Consider the following 17,444-nt stretch of genomic DNA (forward strand, 5'->3'; position numbering starts at 1 on the left):
GTAAAACAAGTAGCAGCAGGTACTGAGGGACAGGAGAGACAGTAACACCAGCAGCAGCAGGTACTGAGGTACTGGAGACACAGTAACACCAGCAGCAGCAGGTACTGAGGAACAGGAGAGATAGTAACACCAGCAGCAGCAGGTACTGAGGAACAGGATGGACAGTAACACCAGCAGCAGCAGGTACTAAGGAACAGGTAAGAAAGTAACACCAGCAGCAGCAGGTACTGAGGAACATGAGGGGCAGTAACACCAGCAGCAGGTACTGAGGAACAGGAGAGACAGTAACCCCAGCAGCAGGTACTGAGGAACAGGAGAAAGAGTAACACCAGCAGCAGCAGGTATTGAGGAACAGGAGGGACAAAAACACAAGCAGCAGCAGGTACTGAGGAACAGGAGAGACAGTAACACCAGCAGCATCAGGTAGTGACGAACAGGAGAGACAGTAACACCAGCAGAAGGTACTGAGGAACAGGAGGGACAAAAACACAAGCAGCAGCAGATACTGAGGAACAGGAGAGACAGTAACACCAGCTGCAGGTACTGAGGAACAGGAGAGACAGAAACACCAGCAGCAGGTACTGAGGAACAGGAGAGACAGTAACACCAGCTGCAGGTACTGAGGAACAGGAGGGACAAAAGCACAAGCAGCAGCAGATACTGAGGAACAGGACAGACAGTAACACCAGCAGCATTAGGTAGTGACGAACAGGAGAGACAGTAACACCAGCAGCAGCAGGTACTAAGGAACAGGTAAGAAAGTAACACCAGCAGCAGGTACTGTGGAACAGGAGAGAGAATAACACCAGCAGCAGGTACTGAGGAACAGGAGAGACAGTAACACCAGCAGCAGGTACTGTGGAACAGGAGAGAGAGTAACACCAGCAGCAGGTACTGAGGAACAGTAGAGACAGTAACACCAGCAGCAGCAGGTACTGAGGAACAGGAAAGACAGGAACACCAGCAGCAGCAGGTACTGAGGAACAAGAGTGACAGTAAAACAAGTAGCAGCAGGTCCTGAGGAACAGGAGAGACAGAAACACCAGCAGCAGACACTGAGGGACAAGAGTGACAGTAACACCAGCAGCAGGTACTGAGGAACAGGAGGAACAGTAACACCAGTAGCAGCAGGTACTGAGGAACAGGAGAGACAGTAACACCAGCAGCAGCAGGTACTGAGGAACAGGAGAGACAGAAACACCAGCAGCAGGTACTGAGGAACAGGAGAGACAGAAACTGCAGCAGCAGGTACTGGGGAATAGGAGACACAGTAACACCAGCAGCAGGTACTGAGAAACACAAGAGACAGCAACACCAGCAGCAGCAGGTACCGAGGAACAGAAGAGACAGTAACACCAGCAGCAGGTGCTGAGGAACAGGAGTGACAGTAACACCAGCAGCAGGTACTGAGGTACTGGAGACACATTAACACCAGCAGCAGCAGGTACTGAGGAACAGGAGAGATAGTAACACCAGCAGCAGCAGGTACTGAGGAACAGGAAGGACAGTAACACCAGCAGCAGCAGGTACTAAGGAACAGGTGAGAAAGTAACACCAGCAGCAGGTACTGTGGAACAGAAGAGAGAGTAACACCAGCAGCACGTACTGAGGAACAGTAGAGACAGCAACATCAGCAGCAGCAGGTACCGAGGAACAGAAGAGACAGTAACACCAGCAGCAGCAGGTACTGAGGAACAGGAAAGACAGGAACACCAGCAGCAGCAGGTACTGAGGAACAGGAGAGACAGTAAAACAAGTAGCAGCAGGTACTGAGGAACAGGAGAGACAGAAACACCAGCAGCAGACACTGAGGGACAAGAGTGACAGTAACACCAGCAGCAGGTACTGAGGAACAGGAGGAACAGTAACACCAGTAGCAGCAGGTACTGAGGAACAGGAGAGACAGTAACACCAGCAGCAGCAGGTACTGAGGAACAGGAGAGACAGAAACACCAGCAGCAGGTACTGAGGAACAGGAGAGACAGAAACTGCAGCAGCAGGTACTGGGGAATAGGAGAGACAGTAACACCAGCAGCAGCAGGTACTGAAGAACAGGAGAGACAGTAACACCAGCAGCAGGTACTGTGGAACAGAAGAGAGAGTAACACCAGCAGCAGGTACTGAGGAACAGGAGAGACAGTAACACCAGCACAGGTACTGAGGAACAGGAGAGACAGTAACACCAGCTGCAGGTACTGAGGAACAGGAGGGACAAAAGCACAAGCAGCAGCAGATACTGAGGAACAGGACTGAGAGTAACACCAGCAGCAGGTACTGAGGAACAGGAGAGACAGTAACATCAGCAGCAGCAGGTACTAAGGAACAGGAGAGACAGTAACACCAGCAGCAGCAGGTACTGAGGAACAGGAGAGACAGTAAAACAAGTCGCAGCAGGTACTGAGGAACAGGAGAGACAGTAACACCAGCAGCAGACACTGAGGGACAAGAGTGACAGGAACACCAGCAGCAGGTACTGAGGAACAGGAGGAACAGTAACACCAGTAGCAGCAGGTACTGAGGAACAGGAGAGACAGTAACGCCAGCAGCAGCAGGTACTTAGGAACAGGAGAGACAGAAACACCAGCAGCAGGTACTGAGGAACAGGAGAAGCATTAACACCAGCAGCAGGTACTGAGGAACAGGAGAGACAGTAACAGCAGCAGCAGGTACTGAGGAACAGGAGAGACAGTAACACCAGCAGCAGGTACTGAGGAACAGGAGAGACAGTAACACCAGCAGCAGGTACTGAGGAACAGGAGAGACAGTAACACCAGCAGCAGCAGGTACAGAGGAACAGGAGAGACAGTAAAACAAGTAGCAGCAGGTACTGAGGAACAGGAGAGACAGTAACACCAGCAGCAGCAGGTACAGAGGAACAGGAGAGACAGTAAAACAAGTAGCAGCAGGTACTGAGGGACAGGAGAGACAGTAACACCAGCAGCAGCAGGTACTGAGGTACTGGAGACACAGTAACACCAGCAGCAGCAGGTACTGAGGAACAGGAGAGATAGTAACACCAGCAGCAGCAGGTACTGAGGAACAGGATGGACAGTAACACCAGCAGCAGCAGGTACTAAGGAACAGGTAAGAAAGTAACACCAGCAGCAGCAGGTACTGAGGAACATGAGGGGCAGTAACACCAGCAGCAGGTACTGAGGAACAGGAGAGACAGTAACCCCAGCAGCAGGTACTGAGGAACAGGAGAAAGAGTAACACCAGCAGCAGCAGGTATTGAGGAACAGGAGGGACAAAAACACAAGCATCAGCAGGTACTGAGGAACAGGAGAGACAGTAACACCAGCAGCATCAGGTAGTGACGAACAGGAGAGACAGTAACACCAGCAGAAGGTACTGAGGAACAGGAGGGACAAAAACACAAGCAGCAGCAGATACTGAGGAACAGGAGAGACAGTAACACCAGCTGCAGGTACTGAGGAACAGGAGAGACAGAAACACCAGCAGCAGGTACTGAGGAACAGGAGAGACAGTAACACCAGCTGCAGGTACTGAGGAACAGGAGGGACAAAAACACAAGCAGCAGCAGATACTGAGGAACAGGACAGACAGTAACACCAGCAGCATTAGGTAGTGACGAACAGGAGAGACAGTAACACCAGCAGCAGCAGGTACTAAGGAACAGGTAAGAAAGTAACACCAGCAGCAGGTACTGTGGAACAGGATAGAGAATAACACCAGCAGCAGGTACTGAGGAACAGGAGAGACAGTAACACCAGCAGCAGGTACTGTGGAACAGGAGAGAGAGTAACACCAGCAGCAGGTACTGAGGAACAGTAGAGACAGTAACACCAGCAGCAGCAGGTACTGAGGAACAGGAAAGACAGGAACACCAGCAGCAGCAGGTACTGAGGAACAAGAGAGACAGTAAAACAAGTAGCAGCAGGTCCTGAGGAACAGGAGAGACAGAAACACCAGCAGCAGACACTGAGGGACAAGAGTGACAGTAACACCAGCAGCAGGTACTGAGGAACAGGAGGAACAGTAACACCAGTAGCAGCAGGTACTGAGGAACAGGAGAGACAGTAACACCAGCAGCAGCAGGTACTGAGGAACAGGAGAGACAGAAACACCAGCAGCAGGTACTGAGGAACAGGAGAGACAGAAACTGCAGCAGCAGGTACTGGGGAATAGGAGACACAGTAACACCAGCAGCAGGTACTGAGAAACACAAGAGACAGCAACACCAGCAGCAGCAGGTACCGAGGAACAGAAGAGACAGTAACACCAGCAGCAGGTGCTGAGGAACAGGAGTGACAGTAACACCAGCAGCAGGTACTGAGGTACTGGAGACACATTAACACCAGCAGCAGCAGGTACTGAGGAACAGGAGAGATAGTAACACCAGCAGCAGCAGGTACTGAGGAACAGGAAGGACAGTAACATCAGCAGCAGCAGGTACTAAGGAACAGGTGAGAAAGTAACACCAGCAGCAGGTACTGTGGAACAGAAGAGAGAGTAACACCAGCAGCACGTACTGAGGAACAGTAGAGACAGCAACATCAGCAGCAGCAGGTACCGAGGAACAGAAGAGACAGTAACACCAGCAGCAGGTGCTGAGGAACAGGAGAGACAGTACCACCAGCAGCAGCAGGTACTGAGGAACAGGAGAGACAGTAACACCAGCAGCAGCAGGTACTGAGGAACAGGAAAGACAGGAACACCAGCAGCAGCAGGTACTGAGGAACAGGAGAGACAGTAAAACAAGTAGCAGCAGGTACTGAGGAACAGGAGAGACAGAAACACCAGCAGCAGACACTGAGGGACAAGAGTGACAGTAACACCAGCAGCAGGTACTGAGGAACAGGAGGAAGAGTAACACCAGCAGCAGGTACTGAGGAACAGGAGGAACAGTAACACCAGTAGCAGCAGGTACTGAGGAACAGGAGAGACAGTAACACCAGCAGCAGCAGGTACTGAGGAACAGGAGAGACAGAAACACCAGCAGCAGGTACTGAGGAACAGGAGAGACAGAAACTGCAGCAGCAGGTACTGGGGAATAGGAGAGACAGTAACACCAGCAGCAGCAGGTACTGAAGAACAGGAGAGACAGTAACACCAGCAGCAGGTACTGTGGAACAGAAGAGAGAGTAACACCAGCAGCAGGTACTGAGGAACAGGAGAGACAGTAACACCAGCACAGGTACTGAGGAACAGGAGAGACAGTAACACCAGCTGCAGGTACTGAGGAACAGGAGGGACAAAAGCACAAGCAGCAGCAGATACTGAGGAACAGGACTGAGAGTAACACCAGCAGCAGGTACTGAGGAACAGGAGAGACAGTAACATCAGCAGCAGCAGGTACTAAGGAACAGGAGAGAGAGTAACACCAGCAGCACGTACTGAGGAACAGGAGAGACAGCAACACCAGCAGCAGCAGGTACTGGGGAATAGGTGAGACAGTAACACCAGCAGCATCAGGTAGTGACGAACAGGAGAGACAGTAACACCAGCAGCAGCAGGTACTAAGGAACAGGTAAGAAAGTAACACCAGCAGCAGGTACTGTGGAACAGGAGAGAGAGTAACACCAGCAGCAGGTACTAAGGAACAGGAGAGACAGTAAAATCAGCAGCAGGTACTGAGGAACACGAGAGACAGTAACACCAGCAGCAGGTACTGTGGAACAAGAGAGAGAGTAACACGAGCAGCAGGTACTGAGGAACAGGAGAGACAGTAACACCAGCAGCAGGTACTGTGGAACAGGAGAGACAGTAACACCAGCAGCACGTACTGAGGAACAGTAGAGACAGCAACACCAGCAGCAGCAGGTACCGAGGAACAGGAGAGACAGTAACACCAGCAGCAGGTACTGAGGAAAAGGAGAGACAGTAACACCAGCAGCAGCAGGTCCTGAGGAACAGGAGAGACAGTAACACCAGCAGCAGGTACTGAGGAACAGGAGGAACAGTAACACCAGCAGCAGGTACTGAGGAACAGGAGGAACAGTAACACCAGTAGCAGCAGGTACTGAGGAACAGGAGAGACAGTAACACCAGCAGCAGCAGGTACTGAGGAACAGGAGAGACAGAAACACCAGCAGCAGGTACTGAGGAACAGGAGAGACAGAAACTGCAGCAGCAGGTACTGGGGAATAGGAGAGACAGTAACACCAGCAGCAGGTACTGAGAAACACGAGAGATAGTAACACCAGCAGCAGCAGGTACTGAGGAACAGGAGAGACAGTAACACCAGCAGCAGGTACTGTGGAACAGGAGAGAGAGTAACACCAGCAGCAGGTACTGAGGAACAGGAGAGACAGTAACATCAGCAGCAGCAGGTACTAAGGAACAGGAGAGAGAGTAACACCAGCAGCACGTACTGAGGAACAGGAGAGACAGCAACACCAGCAGCAGCAGGTACTGCGGAACAGGAGAGACAGTAACACGAGCAGCAGGTGCTGAGGAACAGGAGTGACAGTAACACCAGCAGCAGGTACTGAGGTACTGGAGACACATTAACACCAGCAGCAGCAGGCACCGAGGAACAGAAGAGACAGTAACACCAGCAGCAGGTGCTGAGGAACAGGAGAGACAGTAACACCAGCAGCAGCAGGTACTGAGGAACAGGAGAGACAGTAACACCAGAAGCAGCAGGTACTGAGGAACAGGAAAGACAGGAACACCAGCAGCAGCAGGTACTGAGGAACAAGAGAGACAGTAAAACAAGTAGCAGCAGGTCCTGAGGAACAGGAGAGACAGAAACACCAGCAGCAGACACTGAGGGACAAGAGTGACAGTAACACCAGCAGCAGGTACTGAGGAACAGGAGGAACAGTAACACCAGTAGCAGCAGGTACTGAGGAACAGGAGAGACAGTAACACCAGCAGCAGCAGGTACTGAGGAACAGGAGAGACAGAAACACCAGCAGCAGGTACTGAGGAACAGGAGAGACAGAAACTGCAGCAGCAGGTACTGGGGAATAGGAGACACAGTAACACCAGCAGCAGGTACTGAGAAACACAAGAGACAGCAACACCAGCAGCAGCAGGTACCGAGGAACAGAAGAGACAGTAACACCAGCAGCAGGTGCTGAGGAACAGGAGTGACAGTAACACCAGCAGCAGGTACTGAGGTACTGGAGACACATTAACACCAGCAGCAGCAGGTACTGAGGAACAGGAGAGATAGTAACACCAGCAGCAGCAGGTACTGAGGAACAGGAAGGACAGTAACACCAGCAGCAGCAGGTACTAAGGAACAGGTGAGAAAGTAACACCAGCAGCAGGTACTGTGGAACAGAAGAGAGAGTAACACCAGCAGCACGTACTGAGGAACAGTAGAGACAGCAACATCAGCAGCAGCAGGTACCGAGGAACAGAAGAGACAGTAACACCAGCAGCAGCAGGTACTGAGGAACAGGAAAGACAGGAACACCAGCAGCAGCAGGTACTGAGGAACAGGAGAGACAGTAAAACAAGTAGCAGCAGGTACTGAGGAACAGGAGAGACAGAAACACCAGCAGCAGACACTGAGGGACAAGAGTGACAGTAACACCAGCAGCAGGTACTGAGGAACAGGAGGAACAGTAACACCAGCAGCAGGTACTGAGGAACAGGAGGAACAGTAACACCAGTAGCAGCAGGTACTGAGGAACAGGAGAGACAGTAACACCAGCAGCAGCAGGTACTGAGGAACAGGAGAGACAGAAACACCAGCAGCAGGTACTGAGGAACAGGAGAGACAGAAACTGCAGCAGCAGGTACTGGGGAATAGGAGAGACAGTAACACCAGCAGCAGCAGGTACTGAAGAACAGGAGAGACAGTAACACCAGCAGCAGGTACTGTGGAACAGAAGAGAGAGTAACACCAGCAGCAGGTACTGAGGAACAGGAGAGACAGTAACACCAGCACAGGTACTGAGGAACAGGAGAGACAGTAACACCAGCTGCAGGTACTGAGGAACAGGAGGGACAAAAGCACAAGCAGCAGCAGATACTGAGGAACAGGACTGAGAGTAACACCAGCAGCAGGTACTGAGGAACAGGAGAGACAGTAACATCAGCAGCAGCAGGTACTAAGGAACAGGAGAGACAGTAACACCAGCAGCAGCAGGTACTGAGGAACAGGAGAGACAGTAAAACAAGTCGCAGCAGGTACTGAGGAACAGGAGAGACAGTAACACCAGCAGCAGACACTGAGGGACAAGAGTGACAGGAACACCAGCAGCAGGTACTGTGGAACAGGAGGAACAGTAACACCAGTAGCAGCAGGTACTGAGGAACAGGAGAGACAGTAACGCCAGCAGCAGCAGGTACTTAGGAACAGGAGAGACAGAAACACCAGCAGCAGGTACTGAGGAACAGGAGAAGCATTAACACCATCAGCAGGTACTGAGGAACAGGAGAGACAGTAACAGCAGCAGCAGGTACTGAGGAACAGGAGAGACAGTAACACCAGCAGCAGGTACTGAGGAACAGGAGAGACAGTAACACCAGCAGCAGGTACTGAGGAACAGGAGAGACAGTAACACCAGCAGCAGCAGGTACAGAGGAACAGGAGAGACAGTAAAACAAGTAGCAGCAGGTACTGAGGAACAGGAGAGACAGTAACACCAGCAGCAGCAGGTACAGAGGAACAGGAGAGACAGTAAAACAAGTAGCAGCAGGTACTGAGGGACAGGAGAGACAGTAACACCAGCAGCAGCAGGTACTGAGGAACAGGAGAGATAGTAACACCAGCAGCAGCAGGTACTGAGGAACAGGATGGACAGTAACACCAGCAGCAGCAGGTACTAAGGAACAGGTAAGAAAGTAACACCAGCAGCAGCAGGTACTGAGGAACATGAGGGGCAGTAACACCAGCAGCAGGTACTGAGGAACAGGAGAGACAGTAACCCCAGCAGCAGGTACTGAGGAACAGGAGAAAGAGTAACACCAGCAGCAGCAGGTATTGAGGAACAGGAGGGACAAAAACACAAGCAGCAGCAGGTACTGAGGAACAGGAGAGACAGTAACACCAGCAGCATCAGGTAGTGACGAACAGGAGAGACAGTAACACCAGCAGAAGGTACTGAGGAACAGGAGGGACAAAAACACAAGCAGCAGCAGATACTGAGGAACAGGAGAGACAGTAACACCAGCTGCAGGTACTGAGGAACAGGAGAGACAGAAACACCAGCAGCAGGTACTGAGGAACAGGAGAGACAGTAACACCAGCTGCAGGTACTGAGGAACAGGAGGGACAAAAGCACAAGCAGCAGCAGATACTGAGGAACAGGACAGACAGTAACACCAGCAGCATTAGGTAGTGACGAACAGGAGAGACAGTAACACCAGCAGCAGCAGGTACTAAGGAACAGGTAAGAAAGTAACACCAGCAGCAGGTACTGTGGAACAGGAGAGAGAATAACACCAGCAGCAGGTACTGAGGAACAGGAGAGACAGTAACACCAGCAGCAGGTACTGTGGAACAGGAGAGAGAGTAACACCAGCAGCAGGTACTGAGGAACAGTAGAGACAGTAACACCAGCAGCAGCAGGTACTGAGGAACAGGAAAGACAGGAACACCAGCAGCAGCAGGTACTGAGGAACAAGAGAGACAGTAAAACAAGTAGCAGCAGGTCCTGAGGAACAGGAGAGACAGAAACACCAGCAGCAGACACTGAGGGACAAGAGTGACAGTAACACCAGCAGCAGGTACTGAGGAACAGGAGGAACAGTAACACCAGTAGCAGCAGGTACTGAGGAACAGGAGAGACAGTAACACCAGCAGCAGCAGGTACTGAGGAACAGGAGAGACAGAAACACCAGCAGCAGGTACTGAGGAACAGGAGAGACAGAAACTGCAGCAGCAGGTACTGGGGAATAGGAGACACAGTAACACCAGCAGCAGGTACTGAGAAACACAAGAGACAGCAACACCAGCAGCAGCAGGTACCGAGGAACAGGAGTGACAGTAACACCAGCAGCAGGTACTGAGGTACTGGAGACACATTAACACCAGCAGCAGCAGGTACTGAGGAACAGGAGAGATAGTAACACCAGCAGCAGCAGGTACTGAGGAACAGGAAGGACAGTAACATCAGCAGCAGCAGGTACTAAGGAACAGGTGAGAAAGTAACACCAGCAGCAGGTACTGTGGAACAGAAGAGAGAGTAACACCAGCAGCACGTACTGAGGAACAGTAGAGACAGCAACATCAGCAGCAGCAGGTACCGAGGAACAGAAGAGACAGTAACACCAGCAGCAGGTGCTGAGGAACAGGAGAGACAGTACCACCAGCAGCAGCAGGTACTGAGGAACAGGAGAGACAGTAACACCAGCAGCAGCAGGTACTGAGGAACAGGAAAGACAGGAACACCAGCAGCAGCAGGTACTGAGGAACAGGAGAGACAGTAAAACAAGTAGCAGCAGGTACTGAGGAACAGGAGAGACAGAAACACCAGCAGCAGACACTGAGGGACAAGAGTGACAGTAACACCAGCAGCAGGTACTGAGGAACAGGAGGAAGAGTAACACCAGCAGCAGGTACTGAGGAACAGGAGGAACAGTAACACCAGTAGCAGCAGGTACTGAGGAACAGGAGAGACAGTAACACCAGCAGCAGCAGGTACTGAGGAACAGGAGAGACAGAAACACCAGCAGCAGGTACTGAGGAACAGGAGAGACAGAAACTGCAGCAGCAGGTACTGGGGAATAGGAGAGACAGTAACACCAGCAGCAGCAGGTACTGAAGAACAGGAGAGACAGTAACACCAGCAGCAGGTACTGTGGAACAGAAGAGAGAGTAACACCAGCAGCAGGTACTGAGGAACAGGAGAGACAGTAACACCAGCACAGGTACTGAGGAACAGGAGAGACAGTAACACCAGCTGCAGGTACTGAGGAACAGGAGGGACAGCAACACCAGCAGCAGCAGGTACCGAGGAACAGGAGAGACAGTAACACCAGCAGCAGGTACTGAGGAAAAGGAGAGACAGTAACACCAGCAGCAGCAGGTCCTGAGGAACAGGAGAGACAGTAACACCAGCAGCAGGTACTGAGGAACAGGAGGAACAGTAACACCAGCAGCAGGTACTGAGGAACAGGAGGAACAGTAACACCAGTAGCAGCAGGTACTGAGGAACAGGAGAGACAGTAACACCAGCAGCAGCAGGTACTGAGGAACAGGAGAGACAGAAACACCAGCAGCAGGTACTGAGGAACAGGAGAGACAGAAACTTCAGCAGCAGGTACTGGGGAATAGGAGAGACAGTAACACCAGCAGCAGGTACTGAGAAACACGAGAGATAGTAACACCAGCAGCAGCAGGTACTGAGGAACAGGAGAGACAGTAACACCAGCAGCAGGTACTGTGGAACAGGAGAGAGAGTAACACCAGCAGCAGGTACTGAGGAACAGGAGAGACAGTAACATCAGCAGCAGCAGGTACTAAGGAACAGGAGAGAGAGTAACACCAGCAGCACGTACTGAGGAACAGGAGAGACAGCAACACCAGCAGCAGCAGGTACTGCGGAACAGGAGAGACAGTAACACCAGCAGCAGGTACTCAGGAACAGGAGAGACAGTAAGACCAGTAGCAGCAGGTACTGAGGAACAGGAGAGACAGTAACACCAGCAGCAGCAGGTACGGAGGAACAGGAGAGACAGTAACACCAGCAGCAGACACTGAGGGACAAGAGTGACAGTAACACCAGCAGCAGGTACTGAGGAACAGGAGGAACAGTAACACCAGCAGCAGGTACTGAGGAACAGGAGGAACAGTAACACCAGTAGCAGCAGGTACGAAGGAACAGGAGAGACAGTAACACTAGCAGCAGGTACAGAAGAACAGGAGAGACAGAAACACCAGCAGCAGGTCCTGAGGAACAGGAGAGAGTGTAACACCAGCAGCAGGTACGTAGGAACAGGAGAGACAGAAACACCAGTCGCGGGTACTGAGAAACACGAGAGACAGTAACACCAGCAGCAGCAGGTACTGAGGAACAGGAAGGACAGTAACACCAGCAGCAGCAGGTACTAAGGAACAGGTGAGGAAGTAACACCAGCAGCAGCAGGTACTGAGGAACAGGAGGAACAGTAACACCAGCAGCACCAGGTAGTGACGAACAGGAGAGACAGTAACACCAGCAGCAGCAGGTACTGAGGAACAGGAGAGACAGTAACACCAGCAGCAGCAGGTACTGAGGAACAGGAGAGACAGTAACACCAGCAGCAGACACTGAGGGACAAGAGTGACAGTAACACCAGCAGCAGGTACTGAGGAACAGGAGGAACAGTAACACCAGCAGCAGGTACTGAGGAACAGGAGGAACAGTAACACCAGTAGCAGCAGGTACTAAGGAACAGGAGAGACAGTAACACTAGCAGCAGGTACAGAGGAACAGGAGAGACAGAAACACCAGCAGCAGGTACTGAGGAACAGGAGAGAGTGTAACACCAGCAGCAGCTACGTAGGAACAGGAGAGACAGAAACACCAGTAGCGGGTACTGAGAAACACGAGAGACAGTAACACCAGCAGCAGCAGGTACTGAGGAACAGGAAGGACAGTAACACCAGCAGCAGCAGGTACTAAGGAACAGGTGAGGAAGTAACACCAGCAGCAGCAGGTACTGAGGAACAGGAGGAACAGTAACACCAGCAGCACCAGGTAGTGACGAACAGGAGAGACAGTAACACCAGCAGCAGCAGGTACAGAGGAACAGGAGAGACAGTAAAACAAGTAGCAGGAGGTACTGAGGGACAGGAGAGACAGTAACACCAGCAGCAGGTACTGTGGAACAGTAGAGAGAGTAACACCAGCAGCAGGTACTGAGGAACAGGAGAGACAGTTACATCAGCAGCAGGTACTGAGGAACAGGTAAGGAAGTAACACCAGCAGCAGCAGGTACTGAGGAACAGGAGGAACAGTAACACCAGCAGCACCAGGTAGTGACGAACAGGAGAGACAGTAACACCAGCAGCAGGTACTGAGGAACAGGAGAGACAGTAACATCAGCAGCAGGTACTGAGGAACAGGAGAGACAGTAAAACCAGCAGCAGGTACTGAGGAACAGGAGAGACAGTAACACCAGCAGCAGCAATTACTGAGGAACAGGAGAGACAGTAACACCAGCAGCAGCACGTACTGAGGAACAGGAGAGACAGTAACACCAGCAGCAGCAGGTACTGAGGAACAGGAGGGACAGTAACACCAGTAGCAGGTACTGAGGAACAGGAGAGACAGTAACACCAGCAGCAGCAGGTACTGAGGAACAGGAGAGACCGTAACACCAGCTGCAGGTACTGAGAAACACGAGAGACAGTAAAACAACTAGCAGCAGGTACTGAGGAACAGGAGAGACAGTAACACCAGCAGCAGGTACTGAGGAACAGGAGAGACAGTAACACCAGCAGCAGGTACTGAGGAACAGGAGAGACAGAAACACCAGTAGCGGGTACTGAGAAACACGAGAGACAGTAACACCAGCAGCAGCACGTACAGAGGAACAGGAAGGACAGTAACACCAGCAGCAGCAGGTACTGAGGAACAGGAAGGACAGTAACACCAGCAGCAGCAGGTACTAAGGAACAGGTGAGGAAGTAACACCAGCAGCAGCAGGTACTGAGGAACAGGAGGAACAGTAACACCAGCAGCACCAGGTAGTGACGAACAGGAGAGACAGTAACACCAGCAGCAGCAGGTACAGAGGAACAGGAGAGACAGTAAAACAAGTAGCAGGAGGTACTGAGGGACAGGAGAGACAGTAACACCAGCAGCAGGTACTGTGGAACAGGTAAGGAAGTAACACCAGCAGCAGCAGGTACTGAGGAACAGGAGGAACAGTAACACCAGCAGCAGCAGGTACTAAGGTACAGGAGAGACAGTAACACTAGCAGCAGGTACTGAGGAACAGGAGAGACAGTAACATCAGCAGCAGGTACTGAGGAACAGGAGAGACAGTAACATCAGCAGCAGGTACTGAGGAACAGGTAAGGAAGTAACACCAGCAGCAGCAGGTACTGAGGAACAGGAGGAACAGTAACACCAGCAGCAGCAGGTACTAAGGTACAGGAGAGACAGTAACACTAGCAGCAGGTACTGAGGAACAGGAGAGACAGTAACATCAGCAGCAGGTACTGAGGAACAGGAGAGACAGTAACACCAGCAGCAGGTACTGTGGAACAGGAGAGAGAGTAACACCAGCAGCAGGTACTGAGAAACAGGAGAGACAGTAACACCAGCAGCAGGTACTGAGGAACAGGAGAGACAGTAACACCAGCAGCAGGTACTGTGGAACAGGAGAGAGAGTAACACCAGCAGCAGGTACTGAGGAACAGGAGAGACAGTAACATCAGCAGCAGGTACTGAGGAACACGAGAGACCGTAACACCAGCAGCAGGTACTGTGGAACAGGAGAGAGAGTAACACCAGCAGCAGGTGCTGAGGAACAGGAGAGACAGTAACACCAGCAGCAGCAGGTACTGAGGAACAGGAGAGACAGTAACACTAGCAGCAGGTACTGAGGAACAGGAGGAACAGTAACGCCAGTAGCAGCAGGTACTAAGGAACAGGAGAGACAGTAACACCAGCAGCAGGTACTGAGGAACAGTAACACCAGCAGCAGGTACTGAGGAACAGGAGGAACAGTAACACCAGTAGCAGCAGGTACTAAGGAACAGGAGAAACAGTAACACCAGCAGCAGGTACTGAGGAACAGTAACACCAGCAGCAGGTACTGAGGAACAGGAGGAACAGTAACACCAGTAGCAGCAGGTACTAAGGTACAGGAGAAACAGTAACACTAGCAGCAGGTACTGAGGAACAGGAGAGACAGTAACACCAGCAGCAGCAGGTACTGAGGAACAGGAGAGACAGTAAAACAAGTAGCAGCAGGTACTGAGGAACAGGAGAGACAGTAACACCAGCAGCAGATACTGAGGAACAGGACGGACAGTTACACCAGCAGCAGGTACTGAGGAACAGGAGAGACAGTAACACCAGCAGCAGGTAATGAGGAACAGGAGGGACAGAAACACCAGCAGCAGGTACTGAGGAACAGGAGAGGCAGTAACAACAGCAGCAGGTACTGAGGAACAGGAGAGACAGTAACACCAGCAGCAGGTACTGAGGAACAGGAGAGACAGTACCACCTGCAGCAGGTACTGAGGAACAGGAGAGACAGTAACACCAGCAGCAGGTACTGAGGAACAGGAGAGACAGTAAAACCAGCAGCAGGTATGAGGAACAGGAGAGACAGGAACACCAGCAGCAGGTACTGAGGAACAGGATAGACAGAAACACTAGTAGCAGGTACTGAGGAACAGGAGAGACAGTAACACCAGCAGCAGCAGATACTGAGGAACAGGAGAGACAGAAACACCAGCAGCAGCAGGTTCTGAAGAACAGGAGAGACAGTAACACCAGCAGCAGGTACTGAGGAACAGGAGAGACAGTAACATCAGCAGCAGGGACTGAGGAACACGAGAGACAGTAACACCAGCAGCAGGTACTGTGGAACAGGAGAGAGAGGAACACCAGCAGCACGTCCTGAGGAACAGTAGAGACAGTATCACCAGCAGCAGCAGGTACCAAGGAACAGGAGAGACAGTAACACCAGCAGCAGGTGCTGAGGAACAGGAGAGACAGTAACACCAGCAGCAGCAGGTACTGAGCAACAGGAGAGACATTAACACCAGCAGCAACACGTACTGAGGAACAGGAGAGACAGTAACACCAGCAGCAACAGGTACTGAGGAACAGGAGAGACAGTAACACCAGCAGCAGGTACTGAGGAACAGGAGAGACAGTAACACCAGCAGCAGCAGGTACTGAGGAACAGGAGAGACAGTAAAACAAGTCGCAGCAGGTACTGAGGAACAGGAGAGACAGTAACACCAGCAGCAGACACTGAGGGACAAGAGTGACAGTAACACCAGCAGCAGGTACTGAGGAACAGGAGGAACAGTAACACCAGTAGCAGCAGGTACTGAGGAACAGGAGAGACAGTAACGCCAGCAGCAGCAGGTACTTAGGAACAGGAGAGACAGAAACACCAGCAGCAGGTACTGAGGAACGGGAGAAGCATTAACACCAGCAGCAGGTACTGAGGAACAGGAGAGACAGTAACAGCAGCAGCAGGTACTGAGGAACAGGAGAGACAGTAACACCAGCAGCAGGTACTGAGGAACAGGAGAGACAGTAACACCAGCAGCAGGTACTGAGGAACAGGAGAGACAGAAACACCAGCAGCAGCAGGTACAGAGGAACAGGAGAGACAGTAAAACAAGTAGCAGCAGGTACTGAGGAACAGGAGAGACAGTAACACCAGCAGCAGGTACTGAGGAACAGGAGAGACAGTAACACCAGCAGCAGCAGGTACAGAGGAACAGGAGAGACAGTAAAACAAGTAGCAGCAGGTACTGAGGAACAGGAGAGACAGTAACACCAGCAGCAGCAGGTACAGAGGAACAGGAGAGACAGTAAAACAAGTAGCAGCAGGTACTGAGGGACAGGAGAGACAGTAACACCAGCAGCAGCAGGTACTGAGGTACTGGAGACACAGTAACACCAGCAGCAGCAGGCACTGAGGAACAGGAGAGATAGTAACACCAGCAGCAGCAGGTACTGAGGAACAGGATGGACAGTAACACCAGCAGCAGCAGGTACTAAGGAACAAGTAAGAAAGTAACACCAGCAGCAGCAGGTACTGAGGAACATGTGGGGCAGTAACACCAGCAGCAGGTACTGAGGAACAGGAGAGACAGTAACCCCAGCAGCAGGTACTGAGGAACAGGAGAAACAGTAACACCAGCTGCAGCAGGTACTGAGGAACAGGAGGGACAAAAACACAAGCAGCAGCAGGTACTGAGGAACAGGAGAGACAGTAACACCAGCAGCATCAGGTAGTGACGAACAGGAGAGACAGTAACACCAGCAGAAGGTACTGAGGAACAGTAGGGACAAAAACACAAGCAGCAGCAGATACTGAGGAACAGGAGAGACAGTAACACCAGCAGCAGGTACTGAGGAACAGGAGAGACAGAAACACCAGCAGCAGGTACTGAGGAACAGGAGAGACAGTAACACCAGCTGCAGGTACTGAGGAACAGGAGGGACAGTAACACCAGCAGCATTAGGTAGTGACGAACAGGAGAGACAGTAACACCAGCAGCAGCAGGTACTAAGGAACAGGTAAGAAAGTAACGCCAGCAGCAGGTACTGTGGAACTGGAGAGAGAATAACACCAGCAGCAGGTACTGAGGAACTGGAGAGACAGTAACACCAGCAGCAGGTACTGTGGAACAGGAGAGAGAGTAACACCAGCAACAGGTACTGAGGAACAGGAGAGACAGTAACACCAGCAGCAGGTACTGTGGAACAGGAGAGAGAGTAACACCAGCAGCACGTACTGAGGAACAGTCGAGACAGCAACACCAGCAGCAGCAGGCACCGAGGAACAGAAGAGACAGTAACACCAGCAGCAGGTGCTGAGGAACAGGAGAGACA

Source organism: Chiloscyllium punctatum, chromosome 19, assembly GCF_047496795.1.
Source record: "Chiloscyllium punctatum isolate Juve2018m chromosome 19, sChiPun1.3, whole genome shotgun sequence".
NCBI lineage: Eukaryota > Metazoa > Chordata > Chondrichthyes > Orectolobiformes > Hemiscylliidae > Chiloscyllium > Chiloscyllium punctatum.